The sequence below is a fragment of the Anolis carolinensis genome, chromosome 5 (genome assembly GCF_035594765.1).
Source record: "Anolis carolinensis isolate JA03-04 chromosome 5, rAnoCar3.1.pri, whole genome shotgun sequence".
Classification (NCBI taxonomy): domain Eukaryota; kingdom Metazoa; phylum Chordata; class Lepidosauria; order Squamata; family Dactyloidae; genus Anolis; species Anolis carolinensis.
In genome coordinates this window covers 205,911,896-205,926,035 of record NC_085845.1, presented here as the reverse complement: position 1 = coordinate 205,926,035, position 14,140 = coordinate 205,911,896, and the positions used below count along the sequence as shown (strand labels likewise).

The following is a 14,140-nucleotide window of genomic DNA, read 5'->3' as shown; positions in this document are numbered from 1 at the left end:
ACCTCCTTCCAAGCCTGAGGGTTGTCTACCTTTGAGTTGATCTCCCCATAAGGTTCCTGATCATGGTCTTGGTGGTGTTGGTGTGATGCAGGCTGCTGATCTACAGCAGCGTGTTGTGCAGTGTCCAAGAAGAGCTCGAGTGCCTGAATGTCCTTAAGGGTCTTAATACGGTGCTCGAGCTGTTGGATCCTCTGCTCCATCAGAGTCATCTGTTTGCATTTGGAGCAGATGTAGTTGTCTAGTTTTTGTGTGAAAAAGCGGAACATGCCACAGCTGGTGCATGTGATGGGAATGTTTTGCTTTTGTTGCATCTCTTGGTGAGCGTGGTGGCCAAGTGGGATCTTTGTACAGTTAAGTAATATGCACGCACTTTATGTGCAGACTGCAACAAACCACGTCTTTGTGTATTTGTTTATGTTGCTTTGTTTCCTGTATGTACGGCAAAGGATAGTTAGTAAAGGTGCCTGACGGCGCGCGCGACACTGGCAAATAAAGCTTTCCCAGAAACTCAATTAACAGGGGACAATGCCTGCTGTCAATCAACTTAAGTACCTGGCTCTCTTTCAACACACAGTCACACAACAGTTAGACTTTGACCACAGGAGCCAAGCCCAAACTCAGTTTAAAATCTTAGCCAAATCTTAGCCAAATCCTACCTGAAGCCAGGGAGCAAAAATGTCCTCCTGCTTCCTCTGCTTCTGCGAGAACCAACTGCCCTTCTGGGATCAGGCTCTGGCAGAAACTCACACTGGCAAATAAAGCTTTCCCAGAAACTCAATTAACAGGGGACAATGCCTGCTGTCAATCAACTTAAGTACCTGGCTCTCTTTCAACACACAGTCACACAACAGTTAGACTTTGACCACAGGAGCCAAGCCCAAACTCAGTTTAAAATCTTAGCCAAATCTTAGCCAAATCCTACCTGAAGCCAGGGAGCAAAAATGTCCTCCTGCTTCCTCTGCTTCTGCGAGAACCAACTGCCCTTCTGGGATCAGGCTCTGGCAGAAACTCACACTGGCAAATAAAGCTTTCCCAGAAACTCAATTAACAGGGGACAATGCCTGCTGTCAATCAACTTAAGTACCTGGCTCTCTTTCAACACAACAGTCACACAACAGTTAGACTTTGACCACAGGAGCCAAGCCCAAACTCAGTTTAAAATCTTAGCCAAATCTTAGCCAAATCCTACCTGAAGCCAGGGAGCAAAAATGTCCTCCTGCTTCCTCTGCTTCTGCGAGAACCAACTGCCCTTCTGGGATCAGGCTCTGGCAGAAACTCACACTGGCAAATAAAGCTTTCCCAGAAACTCAATTAACAGGGGACAATGCCTGCTGTCAATCAACTTAAGTACCTGGCTCTCTTTCAACACACAGTCACACAACAGTTAGACTTTGACCACAGGAGCCAAGCCCAAACTCAGTTTAAAATCTTAGCCAAATCTTAGCCAAATCCTACCTGAAGCCAGGGAGCAAAAATGTCCTCCTGCTTCCTCTGCTTCTGCGAGAACCAACTGCCCTTCTGGGATCAGGCTCTGGCAGAAACTCACACTGGCAAATAAAGCTTTCCCAGAAACTCAATTAACAGGGGACAATGCCTGCTGTCAATCAACTTAAGTACCTGGCTCTCTTTCAACACACAGTCACACAACAGTTAGACTTTGACCACAGGAGCCAAGCCCAAACTCAGTTTAAAATCTTAGCCAAATCTTAGCCAAATCCTACCTGAAGCCAGGGAGCAAAAATGTCCTCCTGCTTCCTCTGCTTCTGCGAGAACCAACTGCCCTTCTGGGATCAGGCTCTGGCAGAAACTCACACTGGCAAATAAAGCTTTCCCAGAAACTCAATTAACAGGGGACAATGCCTGCTGTCAATCAACTTAAGTACCTGGCTCTCTTTCAACACACAGTCACACAACAGTTAGACTTTGACCACAGGAGCCAAGCCCAAACTCAGTTTAAAATCTTAGCCAAATCTTAGCCAAATCCTACCTGAAGCCAGGGAGCAAAAATGTCCTCCTGCTTCCTCTGCTTCTGCGAGAACCAACTGCCCTTCTGGGATCAGGCTCTGATCAGGCAATAATCTTGTTATTATTATTGTGTTTATTATTTATTTATAATTACTTGTATTATTTTCCTGTATTTATTATTATTATTACATGTATTATTTTACTCTATTATTATTAAAAGGATACATAAGCATATTTACATTGAAGAAGATGGGAATATGTATTATTTTCCTATTATTATTATTATTACATGTATTATTTTACTCTATTATTATTAAAAGGACACATAAGCACATTTACATTGAAGAAGATGAAAATATGTATTATTTTCTTGTATTTATTATTATTATTACATGTATTATTTTACTCTATTATTATTAAAAGGATACATAAGCACATTTACATTGAAGAAGATGAGAATATGTATTATTTTCCTGTATTTATTATTATTATTATTATTATTATATGTATTATTTTACTCTATTATTATTAAAAGGATACATAAGCACATTTACATTGAAGATGAGAATATGTGTTGTTTTCTTGTATTATTATTTATTATTATTACATGTATTATTTTACTCTATTATTATTAAAAGGATAAATAAGCGCATTTACATTGAAGAAGATGAGAATAATGATTTGATCAGAGTTGGACAGTCATATCTTAAATTTGAACTTTATGTAAATATTCAAAAACATTTAACCTACTGATGCCTCAATTAATGTAATTTTATTGGTATCTATTTTTATTTCTGAAATTTACCATCCTCGGCTTATACTGGAGTTAATGTTTTCCCAGGTTTTTTTGTGGCAAAATTAGGTGCCTCGGCTTATATTTGGGTCGGCTTATACTCGAGTATATATGGTATATCAGGCATTGTGAATGAAGCAGCTCTTCAGTTGGATCCATAGTTTCTGGCACAAAAAAACAAAGTTTCTGGTGCAGAACAGTGACTTTCAAAGTCAGGACTGCACAATGAAAGAGGAAATAACACTTTCAAACCAGGAACAGAACATTTTCCAAATTTTGTGATGTAGTGCAATGCATTTGGGCACTCCAAGCTTGGGGACCCGGCGGTGCCCGGGTTAATAGAAGGCATTGTTTGTTTAAAAAATCCTAGTGTGACCTGGTGTTATAGGCCGGACCTGGGTGCAGCTCACCTCTTTGGACTCTTCAGGACCAGGCAACGTCCAACTGCCATGGAATGCAAAGGCCGGCGGCACTAGCCACTGACCCTCCACTTAAAGGGACAGAGGCCTCAAAGCAGAGCTGGAGCATAGGCTTCAGAAGAAAGAGGGAGATTTTGTTGGATTATGGTTGCATGTGTATGAAATGTAAATCAATTGTTTTCTGCATAAAACAGGAGTCCATGAATCAGGCATGAAACATGGGCCCATCAAACAGGAGCAGCTCTCAGTGAGCAAAGTTATCACCTCTGAAAATCTCTCAGAAGCAGTTCCTCTTAAAGCAGAAATCTGTTGGATTATGGTTGCATGTGTATGAAATGTAAATCAATTGTTTTCTGCATAAAACAGGAGTCCATGAATCAGGCATGAAACATGGGCCCATCAAACAGGAGCAGCTCTCAGTGAGCAAAGTTACCACCTCTGAAAATCTCTCAGAAGCAGTTCCTCTTAAAGCAGAAATCTGTTGGATTATGGTTGCATGTGTATGAAATGTAAATCAATTGTTTTCTGCATAAAACAGGAGTCCATGAATCAGGCATGAAACATGGGCCCATCAAACAGGAGCAGCTCTCAGTGAGCAAAGTTATCACCTCTGAAAATCTCTCAGAAGCAGTTCCTCTTAAAGCAGAAATCTGTTGGATTATGGTTGCATGTGTATGAAATGTAAATCAATTGTTTTCTGCATAAAACAGGAGTCCATGAATCAGGCATGAAACATGGGCCCATCAAACAGGAGCAGCTCTCAGTGAGCAAAGTTACCACCTCTGAAAATCTCTCAGAAGCAGTTCCTCTTAAAGCAGAAATCTGTTGGATTATGGTTGCATGTGTATGAAATGTAAATCAATTGTTTTCTGCATAAAACAGGAGTCCATGAATCAGGCATGAAACATGGGCCCATCAAACAGGAGCAGCTCTCAGTGAGCAAAGTTATCACCTCTGAAAATCTCTCAGAAGCAGTTCCTCTTAAAGCAGAAATCTGTTGGATTATGGTTGCATGTGTATGAAATGTAAATCAAGTGTTTTCTGCTGTTTTGCTAGAGTGTGTGTTTCAGTAATGAAACAGTTAACAGCAGGCTAGTTTTGACTGACAGCCTGTTGTGTTTGCTATGACCTATCAGGCATGATTTCCGGCCTTTGGAGGTCGGAACTTCCTTCGGACTGAGGAATGTGCTTTCTTATCTCTGTGTCTGTTGAGCTGTGCTTGCCGTGCGAAGAGGCAATAGAAGAATGCCAGCTCAGAGTGATGGCTTTTGCTGTGCTTTGTAAATATGTATTATAGATATTGAATAAATGTTTGGACTTCAGACTATGGATGTGTTTGAGTCTGACATTGAACAGAGGAATTGGTGTGGCAGACGATTGCAACCAATTCATCAGGATGCTGGAGAAGATGATTGATGGAGTTTGGAGAAACCCATCCAGAACGCACCCTGACCCCACACTGACAGATTTTGGATAAACATTAGAAGGAACTAATAGCCCAGGAACGTGTTGGGGTCTCCTTTCTCTGGACATCTCCATCCACAAAGAAAGAGGCCCGACAGCAGTTGGAGTAGATGACCTCTGGGACCCCTTCCAACCCTAGGATCTCTAATGGCTGGACCACACAAGGACCAGACCCCACTTGCAGTCATTTCCATGTTGTTGGAGAGCAGTGGGATTAACAATGCGTTGGAAGAAGGGTCCCTCAGAGGTCATCTAGTCCATCCTTTTTCTCAATGCAGGATTTCATCTATGCTTCTCAAAGCCAGGTTGGATTAAGCAGGGAAGACTCCATCAGATAACTCTCTCACCGCTTAAAACTCTGCTCATTTGCTTGGCATGCAGCCAAGGCTTGGCTTCTTGGCTTCGGGAGCTTGTTTCCACCACGAGGGGCTGGACGGAGGCCCAGTGGGGAAGGTCAAGCGGCGGCGTGTCCACTCAATAAATGCCTTTCCCACGGATGCAAACCACTGCTGCATCCACATTGGAGAGTTAGTGCAGTTTGGCATCCCCTTGAAAAAACCCTGGCTCAATGTCACAGAACCCTGGGCGTCAAACTGTATTCATTCTCCAGTGGAGATGCATTTAAGATTATTACACTATAGAACAGGCATGGGCAAACTTGGGCCCTCGAGGTGTTTTGGATTCCAACTCCCACAATTCCTAACAGCCTGTTAGGAATTGTGGGAGTTGGAGTCCAAAACACCTCGAGGGCCCAAGTTTGCTCATGACTGCTATATAACATATATAACAATAACTGTGCATAACAAAATGGCTATGGAAGTTCTACTTAATTAAATTAATACTAATAACATGCAACTTTTTGTATTTTTTTGGTGGCTCAGGGAGCTTCATCAGTTAAACAGGTGTGTTTGGAAGAGATAAAGCGGGGTATAAATAACAACAATAGATACATAGCCGCTTTGAGTCTCCTGCCGGAGAGATAAAACTGGGTATAAATAACAAAAAAATGACAATAATAATAATAATAATAATAATAATAATAATAATAATAATAATAGATACATAGCCACTTTGAGTCTCCTGCAGAAGAGATAAAGTGGGGTATAAATAACAATGACAATAATAACAACAACAACAACAACAACAACAACAACAACAATAATAATAATAATAGATGCTTTGAGTCTCCTGCGGGAGAGATAAGGCGGGATATAAATAACAATGACAATCACAATGACAATAATAATAATAATAATAATAATAATAATAATAATAATAGGTACATGGCTGCTTTGAGCCTCCTGCGGGAGAGATAAATCAGGGTATTATTATTATTATTATTATTAATAATAATAATAATAATAATAATAATAATAATAATAATAATAGATACATATATACATAGATTCTTTGAGTCTCCTGCAGGAAAGCTAAAGTGGCATATAAATATAATAATACTAATACTAATAATAATAGATAGATAGCTGCTTTGAGTCCCCTGCGGGAGAGATAAAGTGGGGTATAAATAACAACAATAATAATAATAATAATAATAATAATAATAATAATAATAATACATGGTCACTTTGAGTCTCCTGTAGGAGAGATAAAGCAGGGTATATATAATAATAATAATAATAATAATAATAATAATAATAATAATAATAATAATAATAGATACACAGATGCTTTGAGTCTCCTGCGGGAAAGCTAAAGTGGAGTATAAATATAATAATAACAATAATAGTAGTAGTAGTGGTAGTAACAACAATAATAGATAGCTGCTTTGAGTCTCCTGTGGGAGAGAGAAAATGGGAGTATAAATAACAACAACAACAACAACAACAGGTACATGGCCGCTTTGAGCCTCCTGCAGGAAAGATAAAGCAAGGTATAAATAATAATAATAATAATAATAATAATAATAATAATAATAATAATATCATCTCCCCAAACTGCAACTCCAAGAAGGCCCCGTTCTCCTCCTGCATCAGGACGGACTAGATGACCTCTAGGAGCCCCTCCTGCTTCACAAGTCTATGGTTCCTTATTGCCACTTGAGCTGAGCCCCACATCAGTGTTCATTGTGCAAATGCATTCGGTGTGCTCATTGGAAATCATTATCCCTCACCTCGAAATTGTGATCGTGTTAGGGGTGAAAATAGTATGTTTATTTGGGGTTCAGAGGAAGAGATTGAGAAGTAAGTCTTTCCTTATTAGGTTTCCCATAGCCGAGGAGTTGGGCGCATGAGCACTGAATGAGTCACACACACACACACACACACACAGAGCTCTTGTTCAATGGAAAATAACCCCTGAGAACTGTTTTCTTTGGAGAGCCACAAAGTGATTTTCCTTCCTCGGTGAATAACCATATTTGGGGAAGAGCTGCCAACACAACCGGACTATTCCTGTCTTGCCTCTGCATTCACAGGCACAGAGCTCACTTTTGCACAACACTAGGTAACAAAAATGTGAAAACTTTTCCATTCCTGGTTTGAAAGTATTATTTCTTGTTGAGTTATGTATGCGGTCCTCACTTTGAAAGGAGTTGTCCCACTCCAGAAACTTTGTTTTTGTGCCACAAACTACGTCGAATGGATGGGAAACTACTGCAAAATATAGCAGTTTAATCAACTTTCCCCACGTTTTTATGACAGAACCAATTAGGAAATGACCTTTATTTTTAACCCATGGACATTTGATACAGAAGCCTTTATGAAGGGCGCTTACCCGAGAGCAAGTCCTATGGAGCGGAGAGGGATTTCCTTCTCAGGAGACGCGCATGGGACGAAGGCAAGAACAGTGCGCTCACGTCTTCTGCAAAGTTCCAGAGACAAACTCACTCCTGCAGCAGCAAAGACAAACCCATTGATTGTGGCAATCCGACAAAAGGCTTTCTCGTTGGCTTTGATGTATTGCAAACTTAAAGTTCTTGGACTCTGAACATAGGGCCAAGGTGTTGCACCTCTGGTTAGCTTCACCTTGCTAAATACACCAGGCTGTACACAGTCTTTTGTAGTTTATTAGGATATAGGAAATAATTAGTTCTTAAATGCAAAAGTAAAGTTCCAAAAGATTGTTGCAAAACCCAGGCTATAAAGAATAATCCAAGAAAACATTAGGCATAATAATAATAATAATAATAATAATAATAATAATAATAATAATAATATAATAATAACTGGGTGCCGTGCCAAAAGATCTCAGCCGGCATTTGGAAACAATAGACATTGACAAAATTACGATCTGCCAACTGCAAAAGGCCACCTTACTGGGATCTGCACGCATCATCCGAAAATACATCACACAGTCCTAGACACTTGGGAAGTGTTCGACTTGTGATTTTGTGAAACGAAATCCAGCATATCTATCTTGTTTGCTGTGTCATACAACGTCATTGTGTCAATAATAATAATAATAAAACTTTATTTATACCCCTCCACCATCTCCCCGTGGGGACTCGGGGCGGCTTACATGGGGCAGAGGCCCAAACAACACAAGGACAAAATATAAACAACATAATACAATCACAATATAAAACAGATAAAACAGTAATGCAATATATCAATTAAAACAACAATACAGGATAAAAAATTACATTAAAAATACATAAAAGGCAAGACCATAATAAATACAGGATAGATTATTAAAAACCCTCTGGGGCTGATTAATTAATCACTATCTCCGAAAGCCTGCTGAAACATCCAACAAACATCCATAAAACAAGGTTCCGCCAATGCATGACAAAGTCCCATGAACTTGAATACACAAAGCTGGAAGATAATCCATGAAAGCAAGAGATTGCTTCTTGACTCCAAATGAGATGTTGCTTTTGACAAAGGTTTCTCTCTCAGCATACTCTTTAATATTCCTTGCATAGCATGAATGCATTTCTTTGGCCTCTGACCTCCCTCTTGTTTGCTATTCTGACACTCCTGCAAACCCGGAATTCCAAACGGCCAGCTCAGCCAGCTCGATCCAGAGATTCTGTTCCATCAAGGCCAGAGAGCTCATTAGCAGCAGCCTCTGTCTGCCCATTATCTAACTGGGAGCTATCCTCCCTTTGCACCTGGCTAGCTTCAGTATCATCTCCAGTATCATCAACCCCATTCCCTGCCGTGGGAATCCCTCCCTGCTCCTCATCTCCCACAGCACCGACACTCTGAACCTGAATCCCATCATTCCCATCCGAGTCATCTTGAACCTGAATCCCATCATCTTGAACATCTGGAACCCAAATCCCACAATCCCCATCAGAGTAACTCCGAGACTCCAGCTGAGTCACAACACAAGGCTGGACAAGGGGAATGAAACTTTATGTGCCCCCCATGATGATGTTGTTGATGTTCTTGTTTACTGCTTATGGCCCATTGTAGGCTTTCCTTGGCAAGGTTTGTCCAGAAGCGGTTTGCCGATTGCTTGCCCTTGAAGACGGCCCGGAAACTCCAACTAGTTCAACGTTCGGCAGCCTTGCTTCTAACTGGAGCAAATTATAGGGAGCGGTCAACCCTCCTTATAGGGAGCGGTCAACCCCAACCCTCACATCAATACCAGGCAAGATTCTGGAAAAGATCATTAAGGAAGTGGTCTGCAAACACTTAGAAACAAATGCGGTCATTGCTAATAGTCAACACGGATTTACCAAAAACAAGTCATGCCAGACTAATCTGATCTCTTTTTTCGATAGAGTTACGAGTTGGGTCGATACAGGGAATGCCGTGGATGTAGCATATCTAGATTTCAGTAAGGCCTTCGACAAAGTCCCCCACGACCTTCTGGCAAACAAACTAGTAAAATGTGGGCTAGACAAAACTACGGTTAGGTGGATCTGTAATTGGCTAAGCGAACGAACCCAAAGGGTGCTCACCAATGCGTCGTCTTCATCATGGAAAGAAGTGACAAGTGGAGTGCCGCAGGGCTCCGTCCTGGGCCCGGTTCTGTTCAACATCTTTATTAACGACTTAGACGAAGGGTTAGAAGGCACGATCATCAAGTTTGCAGATGACACCAAACTCGGAGGGATAGCTAACACTCCAGAAGACAGGAGCAGAATTCAAAACGATCTTGACAGACTAGAGAGATGATTGGCCGAAACTAACAAAATGAAGTTCAACAGGGACAAATGCAAGATACTTCACTTCGGCAGAAAAAATGGAAATCAAAGATACAGAATGGGGGACGAGGCCTGGCTTGACAGCAGTGTGTGCGAAAAAGATCTTGGAGTCCTCGTGGACAACAAGTTAAACATGAGCCAACAATGTGATGCGGCAGCGAACAAAGCCAACGGGATTCTGTCCTGCATCAAGAGGGGAATAGCGTCTAGATCCAGGGAAGTTATGCTCCCCCTTATTCTATTCTGCCTTGGTCAGACCACACCTGGAATCACACTGTGTCCAATTCTGGGCACCACAGTTGAAGGGAGATGTTGACAAGCTGGAAAGCGTCCAGAGGAGGGCGACTAAAATGATGAAGGGTCTGGAGAACAAGCCCTATGAGGAGCGGCTTAAAGAGCTGGGCATGTTTAGCCTGCAGAAGAGAAGGCTGAGAGGAGACATGATAGCCATGTACAAATACGTGAGGGGAAGTCATAGGGAGGAGGGAGCAAGCTTGTTTTCTGCTGCCCTGCAGACTAGGACACGGAACAATGGCTTCAAACTACAGGAAAGGAGATTCCACCTGAACATCACGAAGAACTTCCTCACGGTGAGGGCTGTTCGACAGTGGAACTCTCTCCCCGGGGCCGTGGTGGAGGCTCCTTCCTTGGAGGCTTTTAAGCAGAGGCTGGATGGCCATCTGTCGGGGGTGCTTTGAATGCGATTTCCTGCTTCTTAGCGGGGGGTTGGACTAGATGGCCCTTGAGGTCTCTTCCAACTCTACTATTCTATGATTCTATGATTCCTGCTTAAGGAGCTCCACTGGCTGCCGTTCACCTTCCGGACCCAATTCAAGGTGCAAGTGATCACCTACAAAGCCCTGAACGGTTTGGGACCCTCCTACCTTAGGGATCGCCTCTCGCCCTACGAACCTGCACGATCTCTTTGTTCGTCGGGGGAGGCCCTCCTCTCGCTCCCACCTCCGTCACAAGCACGGTTGGTGGGGACGAGAGAGAGGGCCTTCTCCGTGGTGGCCCCTTCCCGGCTCTGGAACTCGCTCCCCAGGGAAATCAGGCAAGCCCCCACCCTGGTAGCATTCAGAAAGAGCTTGAAAACCTGGCTCTTTACTCAAGCCTTTAGATAAAGATTGCTCATCCAGAAGCAATCTGAATCTGTGACCATTCTTGTACCGGTTTGCACCTTTTACCTTTGTCAACTCAATATAGACACAGGGTCTATTCCCATCCCAATTGCACTTCCAGAATTTGCAGCACTTTATCAGTCACCTTGTGTTTACAATATTTATAGGGTGCACCTTACGAAGTCTACTTTTACAATCTCTCAGTTTTAATCCATGTTTTTATTAGTTCTTGTTTTTTATTGGCTAATGTTTTATTTTTATTTTTTTATTTTTTTATTGTGCAAGTTGTTGTCTATTGCTGTGTTTTATACTGCTACTGTTTTTATTCGGGCTTGGCCCCATGTAAGCCGCCCTGAGTCCCCTAGAGGCGGGGTATAAAAATAAAGTTATTATTATTATTATTATTCTGAGGCTGAGAGAGTGTGACTGGCAACAAAGTCAAGCTATGAGTTCGCAATTCCTAGATAATGATAAAGGCTTGGACAGATGGACGCATTTCCTCCCAACCAACCCATTGCCGGACTGACTTTGCAAAGGCTGGACTAGATGACCTTTAGGTGCCCCACACCCTGGCCTTGGGGAAGGTCAAGGTGGGTCCTCAATTACGATGGTTATGGCATGGAAGCAAGGCTTGGAGGGATGAATGCGTTTTGATAATAATCCCAACCAGCCCATTGCCAGACATTGCAGAGGCTAGACTAGATGACCTTTGGGTGCCCCACAGCCTGACCTTGGGGAAGGTCAAAGTAAGTTCACAATTATGATGGTTATGGCCAAGAAACAAGGCTTGGAGGGATGAATGCGTTTTGATAATAATCCCAACCAGCCCATTGCCAGACATTGCAGAGGCTAGACTAGATGACCTTTGGGTGCCCCACAACCTGACCTTGGGGAAGGTCACGGTGGGTTCGCAATGATGATGATTTATGGCTGAGAAGCAAGAGTTGGAGGGCTGTATGCATTTCCTCACAACCACCCCATTGCCAGACATTGCAGAGGCTGGACTAGATGACCTTTAGGCCTTGGGTAAGGTCCATCCCATTGAGAAGAAGGGACCAGTGGGGTGGGATTGGGGGCCAGGGCCCCTTTAAGGGAAATGGGTTCGCAATTCTTCTTCCTTCCAATCTACTGTTGATGGGATATAGATGACGACCATGGTCATTAGTATTATTATTCTGGCCGGGAAGCAGGGCTTGGCGGGACGTATGCATTTCCTCCCAACCACTCCATTGCCGGACTTTGCACAGACTGGACTACATGACCTTTATTTGGCCTCTCCTTTATGTGGGGAGGGGGCAGGACCCCTTCAAGAACTCACTTCTCAGGGACTCCCAATCCTCCCCCTTTATTCGCTCAGGGTTGCACTCTGCACGTGCTCAGAGGCTCCCTTCCTTGGGTTTCCACCCAGACCAATGACTCCTTCCCTCTTGTCTTAAAAGGAAATAGGAAAGCAGCCCAGCAAACGGAGGGGGGGGGATTGGGGGTCAATTAATTTCTTAGTGTCTCCTTTGGGATATAAATGGTGATGATGATGATGATAGAGTTCAGAATATAATAATAATAATAATAATAATAATAATAATAATAATAATAATAATAATAATAATAAATATCTGGGCATATTACAACTGGACAACATCAAGCATGAACATGTGAAGACTGTGGTCAGCAAAGAATACACACAAAGGGTCAGAAAAATTCTCAAAAGCAAGCTCAATGGAGGCAACACCATCAAGGCCATAAACACCTGGGCCATACCTGTCATAAGATATACTGCTGGCATCATAAACTGGACACAGATGGAACTGGACAATTTGGACAGAAAAACAAGAAAACTCATGACCACTCATCATTCCCTGCACCCTCGCAGTGATGTTGACCGGCTATATCTGCCTAGAAGATCAGGGGGCAGAGGACTCTTACAAGTAAAACAAGCAGTCAAAGAAGAAGAACATGCCCTGGCAGAATATGGAAAGCAAAGTGAAGAACCTGCTTTGATTGAAGTCAAAAATCAGAAACTCCTCAAAGCACAGCAGACAAAAAAACAGTACAAGAAAACCGCACTACAAACTAGAGCTGACAGCTGGCACAACAAAACACTGCATGGAAAGTTCCTTGACAAAATTGAAGGAAAAGCTGATAAGGAGAAGACCTGGCTCTGGCTCACGAATGGGACCCTGAAGAAGGAGACAGAAGGCCTGATCCTTGCAGCCCAGGAGCAAGCCATCAGAACAAAGGCAATTAATAATAATAATAATAATAATAATAATAATAATAATAATAATAATAGAAGACCTGGCTCTGGCTCACGAATGGGACCCTGAAGAAGGAGACAGAAGGCCTGATCCTTGCAGCCCAGGAGCAAGACATCAGGACAAAGGCCATTCAGGCCAAGATCGAAAAATCAGCTGATGACCCAAAATGCAGACTTTGCAAGGAAACCGACGAAACCATGGATCATATCCTCAGCTGCTGTAAGAAAATCGCACAGACAGACTACAAACAGAGGCACAACTATGTGGCCCAAATGATTCACGGGAACTTATGCCTCAAGTCCCACCTGCCAGCAGCAAAGAACTGGTGGGATCACAAACCTGCAAAAGTATTGGAAAATGAGCACGCAAAGATACTGTGGGGCTTCCGAATCCAGACTGACAAAGTTCTGGAACACAACACACCAGACATCACAGTTGTGGAAAAGAACAAGGTTTGGATCATTGATGTCGCCATCCCAGGTGACAGTCGCATTGACGAAAAACAACAGGAAAAACTCAGCCGCTCTCAGGACCTCAAGATTGAACTTCAAAGACTCTGGCAGAAACCAGTGCAGGTGGTCCCGGTGGTGATCGGCACACTGGGTGCTGTGCCAAAAGATCTCAGCCGGCATTTGGAAACAATAGACATTGACAAAATCACGATCTGCCAACTGCAAAAGGCCACCCGACTGGGATCTGCAGCCTCATCCGAAAATACATCACACAGTCCTGGACACTTGGGAAGTGTTCGACTTGTGGTTTTGTGATATGAAATCCAGCATATCGATCTTGTTTGCTGTGTCATAATAAAATAATAATAATAGTAATAATAATAATAATACATCACACAGTCCTAGACACTTGGGAAGTGTTCGACTTGTGGTTTTGCGAAACGAAATCCAGCATGTCTATCTTGTTTGCTGTGTCATACAATAAATAATAATAATAATAATAATAATAATAATAATAATAATAATCCCCCCACAGGTGCCACCTTGACGTGGTGG

At 42.5% G+C, this 14,140-nt stretch overlaps 2 protein-coding genes across 2 annotated transcripts in view; both read right to left on the bottom strand.

Annotated features, from left to right (window-relative positions):
- The window catches only part of cpt1b (carnitine palmitoyltransferase 1B), a 56,997-nt gene extending 49,505 nt beyond the window's left edge, over positions 1-7,492 (bottom strand). The window contains exon 1 of the mRNA XM_008123020.2: positions 7,375-7,492. The gene's annotated coding sequence lies outside the window, so the exon portion shown is untranslated. The remainder of the gene's footprint in view (positions 1-7,374) is intronic.
- Positions 1-14,140, bottom strand: part of LOC100551841 (C-type lectin BpLec) — a 520,120-nt gene that overhangs the window by 320,893 nt on the left and 185,087 nt on the right. The gene's annotated exons all lie outside the window — the stretch shown is intronic.